This window comes from Felis catus, chromosome B1, assembly GCF_018350175.1.
Source record: "Felis catus isolate Fca126 chromosome B1, F.catus_Fca126_mat1.0, whole genome shotgun sequence".
Lineage (NCBI taxonomy): Eukaryota > Metazoa > Chordata > Mammalia > Carnivora > Felidae > Felis > Felis catus.
The window spans coordinates 105,014,759-105,022,362 of NC_058371.1; positions in this window are offsets into that span (position 1 = coordinate 105,014,759).

Consider the following 7,604-nt stretch of genomic DNA (forward strand, 5'->3'; position numbering starts at 1 on the left):
AGGAAACACTGGAGTAGATGCGGACTGTGTGTATGTGTGTCTCTGTTTGCACAAGAGGCAGTAGTTTACAGCTGTCTGTGCTGAGGTAGCTTGAAACCTATGCAGGTGGGATAAACTATACCTAAAAGTAAAGGCCTGAAGCTCAAGCAAAAACTCTGGGCTGGAAATTTGCAGATCATCTACGTACAGAGAAAAAGAAATGGCACAAGATGAAAAAACCTCTGACAAGACTGGGAGAAGGGCCAGAGAGGTAAAAAGGAAAACTTGGCAAGAGGATGTTACAAAGCTAAGGTAAGAGGGGTGCATGCAGAGAGTGGGGCAGCCAAATTAACAGCCTTCCTAGAGGGAACTTAAAGACTAAAAGGGTTGTTGGAATTAGTTAAAAAAAAAAAAAAAAAAAAGTCATGGCTGAGTTTGGTGAGAGCAGTTTTACAGGGTCAGTGAACTTGAACGCTACATTGGAATATGTTCAACAATGGGAGTCAGAGTGGAGGCAACTCAAGAAAGAGATGAGAGAGTCACAGAGGAAGGACAGGATTTTTTTATTTTAAGACGGGGATTTGACATTTAAATGCTGGTGGAAAGAAGCCAGTATTATGTTGGAAAAATAAATAGTGGCAGTACTGTTTCATCAACAGTTCGAAAAATGTTGAAGACTAAAGATAAAAAAAGGTTTAAAAGAACAAGATTCTTAGAAGGCAGAAGATAATATAATGCAGAGTACAAATAGATTAGCTTTCAATGGGAAGAGAAACCCAATACATAATGGAGGTGTTCCAATAAATCCTGAAGGACAACTTGCCAAAAATGTTGAGTGCTGTTCTAAGGTGTTCTGCAATAGAGCATCATGGTTTCTGGAACCAATGACATAGGTTTCCATACCAGCTCCACCCTGAAATTGAACATCAGGGCATGTTAGAAACCTTTCTGCCTTGGTTTCCTACTCATTTGTTAATAAGTGTTAAAGATTTAGAATAGTCCCTGATACACAATGCTATTTAAGTGTTCATTGCTGTTATTATATTAGTATTTTTTATTTTTTATTTTTGTTAAACCTGCTAAGGATCACGAAAACTAGGACTACTCTGATTCCTAATTGTATTTGCTCTTGATGCCATGAGTATATTAACTGGTATCCTCGAAATCAAGCTATCTTTAAATGCTGTAGAAATGTCCAATTAAATGACAGTTTCAGAAATTAAAATAAATTTATCAATGAGAAAACTACTTAAGCTGCTTTAAGTGTTAAAAGCCCAAACTTGTAAAATATAAACCAAAGACAAGAATTTGTATTTTGTGTTTTGAGGAACTATTATGAAAAATAAGAGTTTACTCCCTCAAGAAAGCATATCTTTGAGAAAGTTACTAAATGGCATTACCTTCACTTCCTAGAAGTAACTGGATAACAGGAGACTGAGCATCATTAGGAATGATATATTAATATATTTTTTTAATGTTCAGTCACATGGGGACATGTTTCCTATTAATAAACCAATAAAGAGTAAGGATCAAATTTTAGATCATGTTCTGGAATAGGGCAAGATATTCTGAAATTGTGTATTAGCTCCACTAGGAGGCGTTATATACTAAAGTGTCTGAAACCTTCAGAAAGGTTAGTCAATAATCTTCCAGAAAAGGTAATTCTTTGCAGAGAATTGACTTTGTAAATTTTAATTGCTGAAAACACAAGATGTAATGCTGACCACACTGGATAAAAAGAAAGAAAATCTCCGAGGAAAGAGGCAACAGAAATCCCTTAGTCATCATCTTTAATGGGTATTTCCTGGTCTCTTCTTAAGACACTGATAAGAAGCTTACTACTGCTTACTCCCAAACAGCCATTTATGAACAACTCTGTAAGAAAATTGTATTTAGCACATTGTTTTCCTTAAATTTTTCTTTTTGGTGCTAGCTGTGTTTTGAGGCCACAGGTGAAGTCTTCCTTCACTTGATAATAGTTCTCAGAGTTTAAAGCTAACATATATTACTATTGTGTCCCTTCCAGGCCAAACCCTCCCAATTCCCAAAGCATTTCCTTGTAAACATGATTTCCAGAGCCATTGTCATCCCAACTTAATACATGAAAATCCAGTTTTAACTCACATAAAGAACAAAGTCAATTTGGGAAAGCAAAATGACCAGTGTCTAGTTAAGGAAACTATCATTCAATAATATTGACTGCAGATGGTCTCAAGTACATGGTTATGCGAAAACTTTCAGGGTGTGCTTTTTATTTTGAGAGCATTATAAAGTTTTTACCAATTACACATACAAAACTCTTTTGCAATAAGAATTTCCCATTTTAAGATATTTTATATAAGACTTCAGTTTCTTAAGTCCGTATTTTTCAAACAGGTTATTTCGTGAGTCCACAAAACACTTTCTTTAAATACATATTACTCATGTTTGAAAAATACAGTTTTAGGGTATCCCATGGCGTTTAATGTTACCCAATCAATGTTTTAGGGCCCAATATGCCTATTTGGAAAAAGAGGTTACTACATTATGAATTACGGGAAAGCAGATATAGCAGATATGAATTTACAACAGTAAACTCTAGTGTGCAAAAAGGTGTCACGTTTTAAAAATGAATCTTTTATCTGAATCTCTTTTTCACAGGACTGGCAGGGAAGGTTTACTATCTTTGGCTCACACTGATGACTTGTGTCAAAGCCTCCCCACAGCTCCTGAATTTCAGGACTTCTCTGCTTCCATAGTGTGCTTCTGGGAAATGTATGTGTAGTCTAGGGACCATCACTTTCCTAAGTACACCATTCAGCTATTTCCCAGTGAGGCCCTCCCTCTCTGAGGCAGTGTTACTGCCAGCAGCAGTTTCCCAAGACTTCTGAGTGTCACCCTAAGCCAGTCCTCAACTATCCTGTCCTCCCACTCTTGGGCAACCTATTCTTAGTTCCACTATTATTTATGGGAGGAACGTAGTGTAACTTTTTACTTAAGCTATAATCAACAAGGTGATACAGATGGAGTTAAACCATTTCCTTTACTCTTTACTTTGTAGGTTGCATTTGGTAGAGAAAAAATTTATTATCTGAGGAAAGAATCAGGTGTCTTTAAAGTCAGATGAGGGGAAATTCATTCTATAAATCTGCTAAGTCGTAAGTCAGTGGAAATTACTGTTTCTTCAGTCTCAAAAATAATGTTGAGAGAAAAAAAAAATCCTTATTAGAAAAACACAGTCCTCTTACGCGGCCAAGAAAGCACCAGTAGAAGGAAAAGGAAGTGGCAAGAGAAGAATATTAAAAATCCTCTGGGCCTTACTTCCAATTATTAAGCAAGCAAAGGAGTATGGGACTATTTATTAGGCACTTACTATGAGCCATAGATTAAAAGCTGAGAAAGCACACTGTTGCCTTTTTATGAATGACAAAGACTCATTTCTGAGAGCACAGGCAGCAGAGTTGTAAGGTCTAAATGAGTAGACAAAGGCAATCTTTGGAATGGTGGCCATCTTTCACCTGATCTGGGAGAAGTGAAAGCAATCAGAAGTGGGCATGATCCCCAAAGAGGTCCTGATGCCGTCTTGATTCAGTTCTCATTAGCATCATCTCACAGAGATGGGATTCAAGATTCAGGAAGTTTGTGGCTGGTGAGCTTACATTTGTGCTTATATTTGCTGAAAATTTCCTTTGGAATTGTTTTTATAAATATGGTATTCTTTTTTTTTTTTTATGTTCATTTTTGAGAGAGTACAAGTGGGAGAGAGGCAGAGAGAGAGGGGGACGTAGGATCTGAAGTGGGCTCTGTGCTGACAGCAGAGAGCCCGATGCAGAGCTCAAACTCACAAACTGCGAGGTAATGACCTGAGCCGAAGTCACCCAGGTGCTCCTATACAGTATTCTTAATCATGATGCTGCTGTATCCCTCCCTTATCTGTGGTTTTGTTTTCCATGGTTTCAGTTACTTGAGGTCAGTCATGGTCCAGAAGCAGATGATCCTCTGACATATTGTCAGAGGTCAGCAAAAGCCTAACACTACATCACAATGCCTGGATCACTCACTCCACTTCATCACATAGGCATTTTAACATCTCACATCATTACAAGAAGGGGTGAGTATAGTACAAGAAGATATTTTGAGGGAGACCACATTCATGTAACTTTTATTACAGTATATTATTATAATCGTTCTATTGTTCCTCTTACTATACCTAATTTATAAATCGAACTTTATCTAGGTATGTATGCATAGGAAAAAACTTAGTATATATAGGGTTTGGGACTATTCCTGGTTTCAGGTATCCACTGGGGTCTTGGAACATATCCCCCATGGATAAGGGCGGGGGGGGGGGGACTGCTATATGCTTACACATTGTTGTTCAATAAGACAGAGCAGTAGAAAAGTAGGCTTGAGCTCCTATTCACCATGCCTTATAAGCCTAGCTTTTTGGACAAGGCCGAATAATCCATCCACCTGTATAGTTCATATGAATTATAGCCAATATTATTACCTCTCCTTTACTAAATATTAAAGTATGTACTTACCCGGAAGTTGTCTTGAGAAGCATAAACCTATGAAATGAAATGACAGCAAATTCCCTAAGATATTTAGGCAATTACCTTAGTAATTCAACTAGCATAAACTACTAAACTGTATTTCTGAACAAAACTGATTTTTTGTCCTCTGCTTTACGACAAAACAAAATAATAATGTAGTTATTCTTTTATGATATTCACAACTGTAATTGTAAACTAAAATCTTGAATAGGTATGGGATTCTATAAAAGGTCTGTTTTTCTGACAACAGGGGCTTAGAGCTCTGTATTTTCTCCCGCTGGACAAATGGCTTGCAGTCACATCACTGTGTGCAACTTGAAAGTAATTAGTCCACGTCTGCAGTCTTTTATGTACGCTCCAAAGTACATTGACTGTATCACATGCTTCCAAATGCTGTCCCAATTGAGTAACTTTTTTACCTCTTCTTTTAAGAAATTTGGTCACTGGTGTTTAGAGGCCAAAATTTAAAATATGCACGCAAGATTTAGCTAGCCAAGCTAATTTTAACAAAATTTTAGTTCCATGAAAAGTAGCAAAGGACACAAATTTAATTGCCATCACTGTCTAAAAATTAGGTTGATTTCACACAAATCTCTCAAACTTACTGTCTTCCCTGTGTGCTGACACCTATGGAGAGCTGAGTAGTGATGTCCACCTTACTCAGGGTGGGAGCTCTCCTGTCCCTACCTTTCTCTCTAGTCTCCATGGGCCTGAGATCAAGTCAGTGGCTATTTATTAAAGTACTCTGTGCTGCTCTGCTTTTCTTAGAGAGGAGTTGAAAAAAAAACATCAAATTGGGAAAACAGCACAGATGAGATAAATGTGAGAAAGTAAATGAAAGTAAATATTTCCATGTTTAATATGCAAACAAAATATGTCTAAAAAGATAATTATTCCACTATAAACAAACTCATGGCTTACTTCACCAGTCTGTATATGCTTGGTTCCTATATACATTTTACATTGTTGACCTCTAGATTCTCCATGATCTAGAGAAAAAACTACCTTACCGAATTTCACTATTAGCACCTCAAGTTTCAGAGACAAGAAGTGTAACACATATACAAACTGATTATTTTAACATTTTATCTAATACTGGAAAGAGGGTTTGCTGGAAAAGAATCATCTAGATTAAATGAGGTAGTTTTCTCTGTGTTCACTATAGCTAGCAGTGTTTATATCTGAGTAAATGATGAAGGCCTTTTGAACAGAAGCAAGGTGGCTTTTCCAGAAATGGAGTCTTCCATGGCTGTGAAGTCCTAGATTTATAGCTTCAGAACTGACTACATATACTTGAGACCCAAGCTAAAGTTCAGTCCTTATGACCAAATATCAAAGACAGGATAATGCTAAAAGTCCTATGTGAACCCCAAGATTATTGGATTGTTTTAAGGAAGGCCCTTCTTGTAAGTAAGGGTTTATGTTTTTAATAGCTCACAAAAATAAAAGACACTTTTAGATCAAAAACTATTTAGAATGAGTCCCACTGGGCCATCATTCAGTCAAGTTAGTAAAGATTAAACAATCAGTAAAATCTGGAACTATACTGCAAAGACCAAATCTTGGTAGTTAAATTCAGGATGAAAGCAGTACAGCTTTTAAAATAAGTGGCTGAAACTAATCAGAAAGTTGTAATTTAGGAACTAAAATGAGTAGGAAGTATTTTGGAAGACACAAAAAGGAATCGTTCCTAGTAACAGCCAAGACAGGATCTCAGCTATGGACAGCACACTAACCCACACGCACCTTGCCATTACAGCTCCATCAACTTAAAATCAAACGATGGTATGACACTCAGCTTTAGAACAGAGATTTGTAGTTTAAATTTCCAGATTTATGGGCTAAGGGCTCAGGTGGCTCTTTGACTTACCGAAGCCTTAGAACAGTACGTTGCTGCTGCAGGGCTGACCCATTCCAACTCTGGATGTGTGACCTGGCTGCCATACTAGACTCTCCTCCATGCTTGATCCCTCCTCCCCAGTTGTGCTGTGTCATGGTAACCGTTCTACTCTTTGACATCTCCATAATTCCTTGGTCTAATCTGATTCAGCAGTGTTTGGGTAGAATATTCTCCACCACAAAATCTGTTGTTGCTGACAGCATCAACCTCTTCCCCTTTTCTATTCTACACAGTGAAGAAAAGTCCAAAAGAACTGTGGTACTTTAGGCCCCCTAATCTTCATCCTTTGAAGGGAAATAGGTTAACAGGGAGAGAATTGTTGCCAATGAAAATAAACATCAACATTTGGACTGGCATACTTAGAATTGTAATTATATATAATAGGTATGCTGATCTTAGAATTTTTAAACTCAGTTGGGGCTCCTGGGTGGCTCAGCTGGTTAAACGTCTGACTCTTGACTTCGGCTCAGGTCACAATGTCACAATTTGTGGGTGTGAGCCCTGTGTCGGGCTCTGCACTGACAGTGCAGAACCTGCTTGGGATTCTCTCTCTCCCTTTCTCTCTGTCCCTCCCCTGCTTGCTTGTTCTCAAACTTAAAAAAAAAAATTTTTTTTAACTAAAAAAAAAAGTGTAGGGTTATTTCACAGTTATTAGCTTGTATCCCCAATTAGGAATAAGTAAGTGAAGCAACTATTTAACTAAATTATTTAGGGTAATTCCTAGATAATTTGTTGAAAATTTAAGACATGTAAGTATAAAGATGATCAGAAGTCAGAAGAGGTCAGATTAATGAGTTTTCATTGGAAACTTTTCCTCAATGAATAAAGATTCTATGATAAAAATGATACCCTAACCTTTATTGAAAGTGAAGGGTAGCAAAACTAGTGAGCCAAAACCATCTTAGGCTATAAAAATTCCACAATACATTGTCAAAGAGATAATTCTAGGCCTTGCATTTTTTCCCATCACCTACTCCTTTCTTATTTGCTCTAATAGGTAGGAAGTGGTTCTCTTTAACTTGCAACCTACAAAGTAGCCATTCCTAACTCTAAGATGACTTTGTGATACACATCTCACAGGTAACTATGCCATATAAGCACTAAGAATGTTGCCTTCCCTTGGCTAGGCCTGGGGTGTGGATCACACTAGGGAGTCTCATTTACAGGACAGGGTCACCTCCTAACTAGTA